The 16,671-nt window shown below is 36.2% G+C and overlaps 1 long non-coding RNA gene across 3 annotated transcripts; it reads right to left on the bottom strand.

Moving 5' to 3' along the window:
• Positions 1–7,303: 7,303 nt before the first annotated feature.
• On the bottom strand, positions 7,304–12,923 carry LOC114805242 (uncharacterized). 3 transcript variants are annotated; one of them, XR_008471723.1, is made up of 8 exons: positions 12,274–12,914; positions 11,828–12,210; positions 8,821–10,955; positions 8,609–8,756; positions 8,433–8,520; positions 8,065–8,373; positions 7,790–7,959; positions 7,328–7,721 (listed from the first exon to the last, which is right to left on the bottom strand). It is a non-coding gene; the product is annotated as an uncharacterized LOC114805242 (long non-coding RNA). The 3 variants fall into 3 exon arrangements; XR_008471724.1 differs by having other exon boundaries at positions 7,304–7,721; positions 8,831–12,210; positions 12,274–12,923; XR_008471722.1 differs by having other exon boundaries at positions 7,308–7,721; positions 8,821–12,210; positions 12,274–12,921.
• Between the last annotated feature and the right edge of the window lie 3,748 nt (positions 12,924–16,671).

The raw sequence follows: 16,671 nt of genomic DNA, 5'->3' as shown, positions 1-16,671 counted from the left end.
GAAATATCTGTATGGAAAATTTTAGAATTTATGGCCAGATAATATTATTATATTCAACAATTCTTTACATATTCAATGGTTTCGCCCTTGATGTTGACCATTGTTGGCTTCTATTGTGTACTTCGAATTGACAATGTAATGAAGTATTACTGTATCACCCTCTTCAATTTGGCTTTAGAAAACTTTTATTTTACGTTTATAGAAATGCGTGCTTCAATAATTTAAACTTTAAATAGGCTGCAGATCACTGATTTAAAGAAAACATGCAAAATAATACTTCACAAGCAGCCATGATATAGCTCAAAATAAAACTTGTTTAAATACGAGAACTTTGGTTGTTTCTTTCTATCATTCTACAAAAGAAGAGTTGAGCCCTTTGTTGCACATGTGTAGTGGTGTTATTAAAATTTCTTTGAATGTGTTGGAGTTTTAGTACCCATAACTTGCTGGGAAGCTATCATAGCTTGTATATTGAACTAGAGGCATTGCCAGTTCATCGCTTTTTTCATTCACATTAGTTTGTTATTTTTCAAAAAAGTAGTTGACATTAGCGAGAAACCCCATTTTGACAGATAAAAATGTAAACAAACCTAAACTTAAAATTTTATTCGATGTGCAAAAAGGCAAATGAAAACTGTATCCATATTTATTTTGACCATCCCGGATCTAATAATGATTGCAGATTCCTTAAAAGATCAGAATATTATAGAAAAGCGGTAAACAAAAGGAATTTTTGATTTATAAATTCAACCGTTTTTTATACTCTCGCAACAAAAGTTGCTAAGAGAGTATTATAGTTTTGTTAACATAACGGTTGTTTGTGTCACCAAGAAATAAAAAAGTTAGATATGGGGTTATATCTATATAAATGATCAGGATGACGAGTGGAGTTGAAATCCGGACGTCTGTCCGTGCAAGCGATAACTTGAGTAAGATATATTAATGAAACTTGGAACATATATTCCTGAGAAGGCTCCCTGAGGAGGTTGCTTTCGAAGATGGACAAAATCGGTTAACTGCCACACCCACAAAATGGTGAAAACCGAAAACCTATACAGTGTCATAACTTAGCCATAAATATCCAACTTTTGTTGGAACATAGCCCCTCCCTAATGGCACATTTGGATGTAATTTTTTTTTTAAGTGGGCGTAATCCCGCCCCCAAATAGGTTTTTTGTATAGATCTTGCAAACCAAAAAAACTGTATAAACCAAACTCTCTGCAGTCGTTTCTTTTAGCAATTTCCTTATACAATCCAAAAATGAAATAAATCGGATAATAGCCACGCCCACCTCCCATAGAAAGGTTGAGTTGAAAATGACAGTTCGTTAACTCACTAACGAAAAAGGTCAGAAACACTAAATTTTAAAGAAAAAATATCAGAAAGAAACTGCACTGAGATTTTTTTACAAAATGGAATATGGGCGTGGCGTCGCCCACTTATGGGTCAAAAACCATATCTCAAGAACTACTCGACCGATTTCAATGAAATTCGGTATATAACACTTTCTTGACACACTGATAACACGGATGGAATATGGGCGATATCGGTTCACAGCCACGCCCACTTCCCATATAACTCAGTTTTGAATTCTTCTGATTCGTTCACTTTATAATATATACATTACAAACCAATGAAGATAGCGGAATAAAACTTTACACAAATACTGTAAGCTGTGACATCACTTGTGGAAAAATTGTCAAAATCGGACCATGACTTTTCAAGGCCCCTGATAGCGAACATGAAGAACTCGGTGCCTAATAGTATGTTTAGATATGAAAATAATCTGGTTCTAAGCTCGTTCAATAATCTAACCGTTTACATATATCCAAATGAGATTATCAATTGTCAAATGTGTTGCATATGTTGTTGTATTACACATATTTCTCTCGCTGTCGGCCATTGTTGTTTACATTTTCATTTGACATTTCTCCTTTTCTTCGCAAAATTATCGATAAACCTAGGAATAACACCGAAAATCTAGTTGTATAAAACGAGATAATTATATAATCTCGGATTATCCAGAGAGCAATTTTGTATGTGAAATCTCGTTTCTTAATTACAGATTATCGAGTTAAGCTCGTAAATGGAGATAATCTCGTTATATGTAAACATAGTATAAGAATAATTTTTCACCGAAAATATAGGCAAATCTCTCAGATATTTTAATGTAATCCATTCCCTCTGAATTTTTTTCTTATAACAATTTGTCTATGTACCAAATGTGGTTTAAATCGGGTCATAACTTCCCCCACATCCCATATACCTAATTAGAGGTAGTATAAAATTAAGTGAGCGTATAGTCTTCAATATATTGTATCTTGGTGGTGAAAACGAGTGAAATCGGTTAAGGAATTACTTCAGCCCCCATATACTATTTATGATGATTTTCGTTACTCTATTGAATATAAGGGTGGAATAGTGTTATGGGAGGGGTAAGGGTTTCAGCGTAAAATATATACATATATATATATTTTTTTTTATCTAAAATATCGATTAAGCTATTTTATTCAAACCTGCTATACATTATTGAGCATAGTTTTGACTATGTTCTGTAAATTTTTCATGCAAAAATATTAAACTATTAGCCCGTGACAGAGCTTCCCCTGGGACAATTTGCCCGTAGCTGTTAGAGTTAGAGCGTTAAAGGCCCCGAGACTAATTAAACAATAACTTCAAGAATATTGCTTAGATCGGAATTTAGAGGACATATTCTTGAAATAAGATAAAACAAAGAAAAATCGATTTTTCGAAAGTGAAAACCCTAACCCCGCCCTTATCTTTATAAAATTACATCAATAAATTGCGAGAGTATAAAATGTTCGGTTACACCCGTACTTAGCCTTTCCTTACTCGTTTTAAATAATTTCATATCAGCTAAGAGTTCTGACCCGCATTGCCAACACAATTCATATTTAAGCGAATATATTAAATAAGCTTAGTGCGTTTTATTTGCCCATGATTTAGCTATTAGCTTGTGGTGGTCAAATAAAACACGCCTATTAATGCAATCTATGAGTCCTATGGCTGGAGTCGCTATTGTTTTAATATCATTTGTGTCACTATTAAAAGAAAGAAAAGAGTAATAACAAGTAAGGAAGGGCTAAGTTCGGGTGCAACCGAACATTTTATACTCTCGCAATTTATGGATATATTTTTACAATGATATTAAGATAACACACAATTTGCCCCAAATTTGAAAGTTATGACGCGATTTTAACCATCTCTGGTACAGAGACTCACTATTAGAAGAAAAATATTTCCTCTAAATTAAATTAATATTTTTTTTATGTGATTGGCGTTGCAACCGTTTAGCCGGTTATAGCCGATAGTGCGCCACCTCTCTCTCTCCTTCGCAGTTCAGCGCCAGGTGGAGATCCCAAGTGTAACCAGGTCGCTCTCCACATGGTCCCTCCAACGGAGTGGAGGCCTTCCCCTTCCTCGGCTTCCTCCGGCGGGTACTGCATCGAACACTTTCAAGGCTGGAGCATTTTCGTCCATTCGGACAACATGACCTAGCCAGCGTAGCCGCTGTCTTTTTATTCGCTGAACTATGTCAATGTCGTCGAACAACACATACAGCTCATCATTTCATCGTCTCCGGTATTCGCCGTTGCCAATGTTCTGAGGACCATAAATCTTGCGCAGAATTTTCCTCTCGAAAACTCCTAGTGTCGTCTTATCTGATGTAGACATCGTCCAAGCTTCTGCACCGTAAAGGAGGACGGGAATGATAAGCGACTTGTAGAGTTTGATTTTGGTTCGTCGAGAGAGGACTTTACTGTTCAATTGCCTACTTAGTCCATAGTAGCACCTGTGCTAGGAAAAGGCGCAGTTGTTGCTTCCGATGATATCAATATCATCGGCGTACGCCAGCAGCTGTACACTATTGTAAAAGATTGTACTTTCTCTATTTAGCTCTGCAGCTCGTATTATTTTTTCCAGCAATAGATTGAAGAAGTCGCACGATAGTGAGTCACCCTGTCTGAAGCCTCGTTTGGTATCGAACGGCTCGGAGAGGTCCTTCCCAATCATGACGGAGCTTTTGGTGTTGCTCAACGTCAATTTACACAGCCGTATTAGTTTTGCGGGGATACCAAATTCAGACATCGCGGCGTAAAGGCAGCTCCTTTTCGTGCTGTCGAAAGTAGCTTTAAAATCGACAAAAAGGTGGTGTGTGTCGATCCTCTTTTCACGGGTCTTCTCCAAGATTTGGCGCATGGTGAATATCGGGTCAGTTGTCGATTTTCCAGGTCTAAAGCTACACTGATAAGGTCTAATCAGTTTGTTGTCGGTGGGCTTTAGTCTTTCACACAGTACGCTCGATAGAACCTTGTATGCGATATTTAGGAGGCTGATCCCACGGTAATTGGCGCAGATTGTGGGATCTCCCTTTTTATGGATTGGGCAGAGCACACTGAGATTCCAATCGTCAGGCATGCTTTCTTCCGACCATATTCTGCAAAGAAGCTGATGCATGCACCTTATCAGTTCTTCGCCGCCGTATTTGAATAGTTCTGCCGGTAATCTATCGGCCCCCGCTGCTTTGTTGTTCTTCAAGCAGGTAATTGCTATTCGAATTTCTTCATGGTCGGGTAATGGAACATCTGTTCCATCGTCATCGATTGGGGGATCGGGTTCGCCATCTCCTGGTGTTGTACTCTCACTGCCATTCAGCAGGTCGGAGAAGTGTTCCCTCCATAATCCCAGTATGCCCTGGACATCGGTTACCAGATTACCACCTTGGTCTCTACATGAGGATGCTCCGGTCTTGAAACCTTCGTTAAGTCGCTCCATTTTTTTCATAAAATTTTCGAGCATTCCCTCTGTCTGCCAGCTTCTCAAGCTCTTCGTACTCACGCATTTCGGCCTCTTTCTTTTTTTGTCTGCAGATGCGTCTCGCTTCCCTCTTCAGCTCTCGGTATCTATCCCATCCCGCACGTGTTGTGGTCGTTTGCAACGTTGCGAGGTAGGCAGTCTGTTTTCTCTCCGCTGCGAGACGGCACTCCTCATCGTGCCAGCTTGTTTTTTCTCGTTGCCGAAAACCAATTGTTTCAGCTGCAGCGGTACGCAGTGAGTTTGAAATGCCGTTCCACAGTTCCCTTATACCGAGATGCTGATGAGTGCTCTCAGAGAGCAGGAGTGCAAGTCGAGTAGAGTATTTCGTGGCTGTCTGTTGCGATTGCAGCTTTTCGACGTCGAACCTTCCTTGTGTTTGTTGACGGGCATTCTTTGCTGCACAGAGGCGGGTGCGTATCTTCGCTGCGACCAGATAATGGTCTGAGTCTATATTTGGTCCTCGGAGCGTACGAACGTCTAAAACACAGAAGATATGTCTTCCGTCTATCACAACGTGATCGATTTGGTTCCGCGTGTTTCGATCAGGAGACAGCCAAGTAGCTTGATGTATTTTCTTTTGCTGGAATCTGGTACTACAGACGACCATATTTCGGGCCCCAGCGAAGTCGATCAGCCTCAGGCCGTTTGGCGATGTTTCGTCATGGAGGCTGAATTTTCCGACTGTCATTATCCTTAAAATGTTTGCAGGGGTCGTCATCAAAAGGGGGTGTCGTCGATTTTTCATTGGTACTTCGTTTTTATGTGGTGGGTCCCAAGCCCTACACAACCGCATAAGCGGGCTTCGCCTTCTTACTTTAGCTCGCCTTCAAACGGATGTCTGTTGGCTACCCAGAGTATACTTGGTCTAAAACCGGAAGTCGTGAGCTGCTTGAACCATGTGGAGAAGAATCGTTTCTGGTCACTCCCAAGTGAATGACAATCAAAAACTTTCCTCACATGCGTGAACTTCTACACATGATCTCATCCTTAAATTAAGGTACCTTAGAGATTTACCGAAATTTTCGGTGAAAAATTACAATGGGGCACTGAATTCTTCATATTTGATTTTCGGGCTTTGAAAAGTTATCGTCCGATTTCGACAATTTTTTCACAAGAGATGCCACAGATCATATGCAGTATTTGTGTAAAGTTTTATTCCGCTATCTCATTGATTTCTTATGTATATATTATAAAGTGAAGGAATAAGATGGAGTTTAAAATTGAGTTACGAGATATGGTTTTTGACCCATAAGTGGGCGATGCCACGCTCATTTTCCATTTTGTATAAAAATCTGAGTGCAGCTTCCTTCTGCAATTTCTTCTGTAAAATTTAGTGTTTCTGACGTTTTTCGTTAGTGAGGTAACCCACTTTTAGTAATTTTCAACCTAACCTTTGTATGGGAGGTGGGTGTGGTTATTATCCGATTTCAACTATTTTCATGGTGTGTGGTGGGGTACGACAAAGAACCGACTGCAGAATGTTTGGTTTATATAACTTCATTGGTTTGCGAGATATATACAAATAACCGATTTGGGGACGGGGCCACGCCCACTTCCCCAAAAACAATTACACCCAAATATGCCCCTTCCTGGTGCGATCCTTTGTTCCAAATTTTACTTTTATAACTTTATTTGTGGCTTAGTTATGACACTTTATGTGTTTTCGGTTTTCGCCATTTTGTGGGCGTGGCAGTGGTCCGATTTTGTCCATTTTTGAAAGCAATCCACTCACGGTCCCAAGGAACATGTGTTTCATTAAGATATCTCATTTTTTACTCAAGTTATCCGTTGCAGACGGACGGGCAGACAGACATTCAGATTTTGATTCGTCTCGTCACTTACATCCACTCACATCAAATTTTCTTTTCAAATGAATGGCGGCCATGGCTGCGATTTAGCAATGTGTATGTGTTGGTGATAGCTGAAAAACTTTGCATGTCTAGCTCCGTCTTGTAGGGTGGATATTCGGAAACCACGTATTACTACATTCACAGTACGTAGGTATGGAGGCGCGTATTTTGCATATCCTGTGTCGATAAAAAAAATATATCAAATATACGAATTCACTACTCGAACTCGGACATATTTAATTTGTACCCTGCAAGACGAGTAGAGTCACTTAACTTATGGAATATTGGTCACCAGTAAAGAAAGCTTGCATTATTTTTTTGGTCTCTTTTGTTCTAGCAGCAGGAAAAAGTTACCATTTCTCCTCTTTTACGGCATGTCGGTGTGATTATCTTGCTCGCTCTCTCTCATAGATTTTGGTGCCAATGCGGTGCCCGTTTCGTTACTTAAAATTGGTTCATTGGTCTCCATTGGTCTTCATTCTATAGGTCACCTACTTTTCCAATTAAAAATGAAAAATTGAAATTTTTTTATTTTTATTTTTATTTTTTAATTGTATAAGGTATTTACATTTATAAATTAGTATGCTATTTTACATTTTTAATAATTATTATAGATTAATTTTTATATATTAACATTTCAGTAGAAAGTAAACTTTCATTTTTACAAACTTTTTTGCGGCTATCATTTATACATTAACAAAATTTGCATATTTTACAAATAAAGTTAGTATTTATTATTAAATTTTTATAATTTACAATTTCTCAAAAGTTTTAAGTATTGATTTTTTGTAGTATTATACAATACAAATTAAATTTCACTACTATTGCGATTGTCACAAATATTTGTACATTCAGTTGTATATAGATGCTAATTTAACATTATTTTACATCTAAATTAATAAATTGTGTTGTGTTTACCAGTAACAAACCTTTGTCCACACATTTTTGAATGGATCATAAGATTGCACACAAACGCCACCAACACTTTTTGTACCGCCTAACACATAAATTTGCCCCTTTGCTATTGTCAACTGGAATAGGTAGAGCATAATAATTTATTCGAACTTGTGTATGTTTACCGTTAAATGTTAGTACATACACCAACATTACCGCGTGGTTCCAGCATATCAGCACATTGTGTCCAAGTATTGCTCACTGCGTCATAGCATTCACAATCGTCAAGTAGTGTTCCTGCAGCTGACAAGCCACCAAAAACGTGGTTTCAACAAATTTGCGACCTGCTGCCACTCTGTGCCGTTATTGTCTAACCTAATTGATAAATTATTATTATTTATTAATTCATTATTTAATAAATTAAAAGATTTATTAAGTAATTAATTAATTTATTTATTAATTAAAAAAATTTCCACATACCTATACACAGTTTCCAATGGCGCAGCTGCATTGCGCACATATCCTCCCAAAACGTAGATGCTTTCATTCAATAGCGCCACATTCATGCCCCGTAAGTGCTGTGGCAATGCAGGCATGCTCTCCCACGTACATGTTTCCAAATTGTATTCCTCAACATTATTAGTGCTTTCAGACTTGTATTTTTAACCACCAATGAAAAATTGTGTAGATCCAAGGGCATCATAGGAGACACTGTTTAGCTCGTCGAAAATAAGTATAGAAAGTGCTACTACAAAAGTCCGATGTAATTTGTAGTACATCATCCGATGCCTGAAAAATATTTAATCTTAGTTAGAAATAATTAAAATATCTATATTCGTAGAACAAACCTTGTTATTTGCCTGTTGCGTTGTGCGATTTAACATTTATTGTGTATTTGAATTGAGCTTTAATTTTTCCTCCTAAGTTTACAAATATCTGAAAAGGATAATAAAAAGATAAAAGTATATTCTAACAAAAGATTTTATGTTTAGTATATACATAAGGTTTGATATTATCAACTCACCCATCTGCCTAAAGTGGCATAATCCTTGTTCTGCTTCTCTTTTTAGTTTCGCATGTATGCACCAGATGTGCGTTGCAGATCGCTTTGCTATTTTCTGCAGTTATTTCCTTAAAATAAGCTGCGGCATCCAGTCAACAATAGTACCGCTCTGTAAAGAGAAAATTAAATATATATAAAATAATATCAGTAACAAATTATTAATACGCACTTACATCCACTCACTTAAAATTTTCTTTTCATATGAATGGCGGCCATGGCGGAGATTTTGATCGGTTCATTGTAGAACGTTCATCTCTCTCTTATACATACAAAAATTAGGGTTAATGAATGTTGCCACTCTAACTACCGAGATTGCCATTTAACTACAAAATGTTAGCAATGTGTATTGTAACGGATATCCAAAATCTGTCGTTTACTCTAAAACTCCACCCTGAGTGCGATCACTGGATTGTCAAATAAAAGTCACACTTTAATGGCTATACACTAATAATTTCTAATTCCTTATAACTTAACACTTTAGTACTCAATACTCTTCTTTACAACTCTAACTTATAACTTGTTTACACTTTGCTCGACAACTCTCTCCTTAGAATTGTCCTCACTCGACAACTCTCTTATCAGAACTGTGTGATGAACCACCTTCATTTTATTCCTAGGTCTACCAATTGTTTGTATGCGATACACTACATCATTTATCCGTTTAACAACCTGGTATGGTCCTTCCCAACTGCATTGAAATTTAGGAGACAGTCCTTTCTTCCGTTGTGGGTTATATAACAATACCCAATCTCCTTCCACAAATCCTTCGGAGTTCATTGCCTTGTCGTATTTTGCCTTCATTTTATCACCCATTATTCTCTCCTTCAGAGTTTGGAAGGCCAATTCTTGTTCTTCATTCCATTCAAAGGCTCTGTTCTTCTTCGTGAGTTCATGGAGGCTACTTGCTACGCTGGCGAAATTTGGAACGAATCGTCGGTAATACGTACACAGTCCAAGGAAACTCCGCAATTCATGTAAATTTTTAGGTCTGGGCCAATCCTTTACTGCCTCTAACTTTTCCTGAGCTGTACAAATGTCCTTCGTAGTCACTTTGTGTCCTAAATAGCTCACTTCCTTCTTGAACAGAGAACACTTCTTTGGGCTCAGTTTTGAACCAGCGCTGGCTATGCGTTGGAAAACCTCTTCCAAATTTTTGAGATGCTCATCAAAGCTTTTACCCAACACGATGATATCGTCTAGGTACACCAAACATGTCTTCCAGTACAATCCTTTTAACACTTGGTCCATAAGCCTCTCAAAAGTGGCAGGAGCGTTACATAACCTAAAGAGCATTACAGTGAATTGCCATAGACCATCTCCAACGCTGAAAGCCGTCTTTTCTTTATCTTCTTCGTTTACTTCCACCGCTATCGCTTATTTCACGTATGGTCTGGCTTACAACTTCACGTTTTGCTAATGGAACGCTGCGAGGAGCCTGGCGGATTGGTCTTGCATCGCCGGTGTTGATGGAATGTTTCACAATTTTGGTTCTACCTGGTTTGGATTCATCTTTGTCGAATATGGTGGAGTATCTGAGAAGAAGTTGTTTGGCCTTCTTTTTATGGTCTACTTCAAGTTCCTTGGTCCATGCATTAATCTCGTCAGTCTCTTGGCTTAGAATTGGGTATTTCTCCGTCCTAGCCATCAAACCACTCCTGTTTCCCGATCTGCTGGTAGGTAATGGGTCGATTCGATTCCAAATTGCAATTACGTGCAATGTGGCCGCCTTTCCCACAGTTGAAGCATTTAACCACACCATTATTTTTCTTACGTGTTTCTCCAGATTTCTCCAACATTTTATGCATTTCTTCCAAATATTTCTTCGTCCAGGCAGGCTCTTCTATTTCTACACGATGAGCTTTAAATGTTCTGTTACTAAGTAAAGAGGCAGTTTCGTGCGTAAGAGCAAAGTACACTGTTTCTGCAAATGTCAATTTTGGACATGCTAGTGCAGAATAGCGCGTATTCTCGTCTCGTATACCATTAATGAAACTGTGGATTTTTATATCTTCTATATATTCTGCGGACTTATGCGCATAAGCCAAGTGAGCTAACCTTTCCACTTCCGTAGCAAAGTCTTGCAGAGACTCACTAGCTTTTTGTTTGCGATTTTGCAATTCGATTTGGAAAATTTGTCTCCGGTGCTCACTTCCATACCGTCTTTCTACAGCAGCCATCAACGCTTCGTAACTGCTTGACTCGCAACGATTATCGATGTCTAGATTTTTCTGGCAAGTTATCAATTTCGATTGTCAATTCTAGTTTGTTCTGGTGTCATTTTTGTTATTGGTAATTGTATTGGTAAAAGCTGAAAAAATTTGCATGTGTAGTGGTGTATGAGTTAGCTCCGTCTTGTAGGGTAATATATTATAACACAAAAAGTAATAGTTAGAACTTATGAACATTTGTAAATCATAAGAAATTTAAGTTATTCAACAAAATTTAACAATCTTGACAAGCACACAAAATTGTTTGGAAAAATTTGTACTGAGTATATGTATATACGTCAATGCTAATATATAACAAATCTATAATAATTCTAAAAATGGTAAAATAGTATAGTGGGCCTAATCATTAAATCCCTTTCGATTGTAAAATTTTATGCAATCATTGATCCCGTTTATAAACTGCTTTACCACAAAGTGAAAAGGTATAACTGCTTTGCCGATAAATTTGACCGAAGGGCCCAACCTCTGTTCTAGGTATTTTTACACATTTTTGAATTCTTTTAATTGCAAATTTAAAATTAGTTCCAAACCTGATTGGTGAACCTAACGTTGGTGAACGTTTAACGTGATTTCGTTTTTCCCGAAAAGTATTTTATTCGTTTGGTTTTTTTTGAGAAAATTCTTTCGCTTTGTCGTGGTACAACATTATATCATTAACTAACACTATTTTTATATCTTATTTCTAAATACCCATTTAAAACAAAATGTAAACATGATGTGAGAACTTTTTTGGTTTCTTTATGAGTTTTCTCTTGCGGTAGTATTCCCACTGAACTAATTTCGGCAAATACATGTCATTGTAAAGCGATACAACAACGTTAGGATTTCTTAATATGTAGAAGGTGAAAATGAGTAAAAAAAAATTCCTCTTAATTAAACAAACAAGAAGTTTTTTAAATTTTTATGACCACAAACATTCACTTAAATTTACCCTCCTATTTCTATGTTTTACCTGCTAATGGTACGGCGAACTGAGGTACCGGTAAGTCCAAAAATATTGCATCTACTATGCCCTCTAGCTCATTGGCAAAATTCAGTTGACACACGTCGCGATGATAAACGGTTACAAAAGATCCTAAACCATGTCGTACCAATTCTTCACGTGTATGTTGCACTCACGCTTCGTGGAAGTCAAATGTATGTAGACGACCAAATGGTTTAATTGCACGTAAATAAAAACGTGTAAATGATTTTTGTTCGATGTAGCGTTTATGGCTATAATTCTGGATTTTCTTACAGCACATACTCCCATCCCTTCGAGAGTTTTATGCAGCTACCATAAGTGACACAAATAAGGTTGCGTACATTTAACGCGACGTATGAGGTTTGAAATATCTGTGTGGAAAATTAATTACAATTTAAGTCAAGATAATATTATTATATTCAACAATTATTTACATGTTTATGGTTTAGCCCTTTTTGTTGACTATTTTTGGTGTAGCTTCTATTGCGTACATCCCATTTACAGTGAGATGAAGTATTACTGTATCACACTCTTCAATTCCATTTTTTGGTTTTACAAAACTCATATTTTACGTTTAACTTATATAAAAATGTGTGGTTCAATAATTTGAGCTTTAATTAGGCTGCATTTCAATTATTTAACCCTAGAAAGATAACGTACGTCGAAACGACGTACACATTTTTTTTACGCTCTCACACTTTTATTTGTCTACTGAGCAACTTCTTGCGCTCATTTATCTCAGTCGGTAGCAGCAGCTTATTGGTAGTGGTTGATTTTTTGCTGTGAGTATTTTCTTATCTGAGTTATGATCAAATCGTACGTCGAAAAGATATATCGTTATCTTTAGTGTGACTTTTTGGTATATATAATTTTTGCATATAATATTGCTGGACTTTATTTTTTTGTTCTAAAACCATATACAAAGAGTTATTTTGTAAACAAAATAAAAAAAATTTGTTAACCTAGATTTAAGAACAAAAATTGTACCTTTTTCTAAAGACTGCCTTATTTTTGCTACTTTTTATGAAAAAAAAAATGAATTGCTTTATAAATTTTATATTATTTTTAATTTTATGATTACATGTTTCAAAATGAACTAAAAATGAATGAAATAAATGATCTCAGTTAAAAAACAAACAGTTTTTATTTTTTTAGGAAGCTAAAAACCCATTAAAAGGAGATACGTCATTATGACGTATCGTTATCTTTCCAGGGGTAAAAAATAACGTTATCTTTCTAGGGTTAAAGAAAACACGCAAAATAATACTCCCCAAGCAGCCATGATAAAGCTGAAAACAAAACTTGTTCAAACACACGAGCACTTTGGTTGTTTCTTTCTCTCATTCAGGATGCTGTACGAGAGAAGAGTTGAGGTAAATGTTTAGGCACATTTTACCCTTTGTTGCGTATGTGGGTATGTTTTCAGCTATATGATGGCTACTTGTGAAGTATTATTTTGCGTGTTTTATTTAAATCAGTGATCTGCAGCTTAATTAAAGTTTAAATTATTGAAGCACACTTTTCTATAAACGTAAAATAAATGTTTTCTAAAGCCAAAATATGGAATTGAAGAGTTTGATACAGTAATACTTCATTGCATTGTCAATTCGTAGCACGCAATAGAAGCTACGCCAACAATGGTCAACATCAAGGGCGAAACCATTGAATACGTAAATAATAGTTGAATATAATAATATTATCTTGCCTTAAATCCTAAAATTTTCCATAAAGATATTTCAAACCTCATACGGCGCGTTAAAAGTACGCAACCTAATTGGTGTCACTTATGGTAGCAGCGTAGAACTTTCGAATCGAAGGAATAAGTGCTGCAAGCAAATCCAGAACTATGGATGCAAACGCTGCTACATCGAACACAAATCATTTTCACACCAGATATTAGGTTTAATGTCACTTTTTTACGTGCAATTAAACCTTTTGCTCAACACAAGCCCGGGAAGAACTGAAACGACATGGTTTAGGTGCTTTTGTAACCGTTTACCATCGCGACGTGCGTAAAGTGGGTTTTGCCAATGAGCTAGAGGGCAAAGCAGTTGTAGTATTTTTAGAATTACCGGCCCCTCAGTTGGCCGTGCCATTAGCAGCTAAAACTCATAAATTTAAGTGAATGTTTGTGATCATAGAAATTTAAAAACTTCTTGTATGTTTAATTAGGAGGACTTTTTTGATTCATTTTCACCTTTTATTGAGGAATCATAACGTTGTTGTATCGCTTTACAATGACATAGATTCACCGAAATTAGGTCAATGGAAATACTACAGCAAGAGCATGGATGTTATGACTAGAACGTTGCCCGTGCTAGATTTAGAATTCCTGAAACGTAAGGTAATTATTACCAACTTTTATGTTGTAAAAATTCAAATTTTACTTTATATTTTATAGAAATCCTCCTCCCAGAAATTGGATGAATCTAGTAATAGTGAAATTAATGAAAGAACAAATCTTCCAAATCTCCTAAAGAAACCAAAAGAGTCCTCACATAATGTGCGCAGCTTACACTTCCAGGCCGCTCGGGGTATTTGAGATTTGCCACTCTTCCTCCAGCCTTTGTTTGATAGCAAAAATTGTGCAACTATTCAATACGTTTTACATATGTATGTATATAGTGAAGTACGATAATACATGTATAAATTAAATATAATAATAAACACCTAAATGGCATGATATTTCAAATAAATATGAAACATAATTAATGATTTTGTTATTAAATTCTCATTTGGGATTTTGGTAGAACTAACCGAAAATAGCGGGTATAGTTTCAGGGCTTTTGTGGGTCGCAGTACTGAAAGTGCACGTGGAGTGTTAATTCGCAGTTTTGGGTATTTCAGCCGTAATAGTACCAAAAACACTACTGAAGGTGCACATGTAATTTTCGTTTCGTTTTGGGTCTTTCATCCGTGGTTGTACCAAGATCATTGACAGAATTGTGCAAGAGGTATATATAAATTGTTAAATGATGAATGTAATGTGCAAGAAAGGGATGAACGATCACAATAGTTTCGGGTACTTTTGTCAATTCGCCCTTAAGAATGGCATAGAAACTTTCATTGAAACTGCTAGTACCGCTCCCTGGCATTTCACCGAAAAATTCGCCGGTACCTGTCTTGCAGGGTCATTACATTTAAATTTCCCAAATTCACTCACCAACGGATAGATTCCGACCAAAGTTTTCGATTTTGCGGATTCAATAATCCGCATAAATGAGCCGCGGAAAGTATTTTCTCAAGTCGAGTGAGTTCACATCGATCGGAAATTCGATACGGTTTCAATAATTCTACGGAATATTTTCCAATGGAGTTTCTTTTCTTTTTTTCTTTTTTTTACGTGAACTTTCAGTTAAGCACCGCGAACTCTCCAAGAACATAACCAATATGTGGCGATATAAATCGGATAGTTCTGTTATAAATAACAAATGAAAATTCATTAAGAAATTAGTGAATTACATTACATAACTCACTTTAATTATAATGTAACCGATTTTCAAATTCTGTCGTTTACGCTGAAACTCTACTCTGAGTTCGATCACTGGATTGTCAAATAAAAGTCACACTTTAATGGATATACACTAATCTTTATTTCTAATTCCTTATAACACTTTATTACTTAGTACTCTACTTTACAACTCTAACTTATAACTTGATTACACTTTACTCGACAACTCTCTTATTAGAACTATGTCTTGCTGTCAGTTCGGTAGCCCCAAGAATGATAGAAGACAAGTTTACGACATTCGTTTACAGTTAGCTTTTTTGGGTTTTGATTTCCTGTTGAGTGTCACTTGCACGACCCCAGAACACGCGAGCAAAACAGAAAACGAAAGAAAAATTGACAAATTGCACGGTGGTAAAAAACAATAAAACCAAAACAAAGAGCTGAAGTCAAGGCTAGTGCTTAATTATTATTTAAAATTCTAAGTGAAAAATGTCTTAACTTGAAAAAGAAGTCCGCAATGGCGGAATTTAACAACAATAGTACAAAAATGTCGTTTATAAAGAGTTTATTTTCACTTTTGCATCCAACAAAAAATTTGGCAAAATGGCGAACTTTTTGTAACAAAACATATAATTTTAATTATAAATATGCATTATTATATTGGATCATTTTATAAATGAAAATTTTAAGAATTACGTTCATTGTGATATTTTATCTGCACATTATTCAATTTGGTTCACTATGTTTCACATTTCCGTTTTCCATTTGATAATACTTATGTTGCCTTTTCCCTTTCGTTGGTGGTGAGCGCGTCACTATGTCGTAATCTTGTCTTCTATCATTCTTGGGTAGACCTTAAATAATCGATTTTTGGCAATACATCGACACTCGAACTATCTGGCAACTACGAATAACGATGTCTGGATAAATCTGGCAAGTTATCGATTTCGATTGTCGATTCTAGTTTATTCTGGTATCATTTTCGGTACAATAAGATTTTTAATGAATTATTATTAAATCTGTTATAAATTCTTTGCACTGTTTCTATGTTAATTACCTTGCCTTTTTAAGTTTATAAACATCAATAGCTGCCATCGATTATTCACTTCTTTGCTCGCTATCTGTGGGCGCTGCTCGCCTTTCAAAAAATTTTATAGGTGAAAACAACAACAAAGTTATCTATTATAGTTGAATTCGTGCAGGAGAGTATGCGAATACCTCATTAAAAATTCTATCGCCGCTTGGTGAGTGCTGCTAAATTTTGTTTTATTATTGTAGACTATTCACAATGGTAAAAACAACTGAAAGGAAAAATTTTAGACAAAAATGACAATAAAAATATATATTTTTGTTGTTTTTACTTTGAAATACATCTTAATTG

Source organism: Zeugodacus cucurbitae, chromosome 6 (genome assembly GCF_028554725.1).
Source record: "Zeugodacus cucurbitae isolate PBARC_wt_2022May chromosome 6, idZeuCucr1.2, whole genome shotgun sequence".
Classification (NCBI taxonomy): domain Eukaryota; kingdom Metazoa; phylum Arthropoda; class Insecta; order Diptera; family Tephritidae; genus Zeugodacus; species Zeugodacus cucurbitae.
The sequence above is the reverse complement of the archived record's forward strand: the minus strand, read 5'-3'. Positions and strand labels throughout refer to the sequence as shown.